Below are 883 nucleotides of genomic sequence, written 5' to 3' on the forward strand. Positions count from 1 at the left end.
TAGATACGACGTGCCTCCACCCCTTGACGGAGATACTACGTGCCCCCACCCCTTGACGGAGATACTACGTGCCCCCACCCCTTGACGGAGATACTACGTGCCCCCACCCCCTTGACGGACTCGGCTCAAGCTACCTAACTTCGGGACTCACTCCAACCCAGTGTGAAAGGTGATAATTACGTTCCACAAAGAGTCCAGAGACGAACAAGGGGGCACATGGTCCTTTATAGTTCTGTTGGCAGTATTGTGGGGGCCAATTACTCGGGGAAGACTGGGCCCCATTGGCTGCTGTGGTCAATGGCTCGAAGCCAAGTGCAGGAGCTGGCTGAGACTGGGCAGGCTGCTTGGACTGCAGCATCTGGTCATTTAGGTGGGCCAATCACAAGGGTCATTTTGATGGCTTGAGCTTGACCTTGATTGACATGCTATGTCCTCAGAATAGGAGCACAGCACTATGTGGTGGCTGCAGCCTCTCCATTACAACCTGAAACAGAGAGACTCCACATTTGACTCTCGATCCTCTGAGGCCCCGAACACTTCAGACTGAAGCTCCTCTTCTCACGAGTCAGACCCCTGGTCTTGTTGGACTCTGGCTTTAACTTACTCTTAATTTAGTCTATGTGTAGTCTGAGTCCAGCGCGTTCTTTGAATGAAGTGATAGGAGAAGGTATTCGGTTCAACAGTCAATTTATTACACAGCACAAGAATAAAACTTAACAGAGCTCTGGGTCAGTCTGTTAGTTCATAGGTCACCTGCCAGTGAGCTACTCCCTGAGACTGACCCCTATTGTCCAGTTGGCACAGTTTATATAGGTCAATCTTATCACACAGAACAAAAGTTGTTTTCCCCTGCTAGATCTTTTTGCATAAGGGTTATCACAAG

The sequence above is a fragment of the Narcine bancroftii genome, chromosome 4 (genome assembly GCF_036971445.1).
Source record: "Narcine bancroftii isolate sNarBan1 chromosome 4, sNarBan1.hap1, whole genome shotgun sequence".
Lineage (NCBI taxonomy): Eukaryota > Metazoa > Chordata > Chondrichthyes > Torpediniformes > Narcinidae > Narcine > Narcine bancroftii.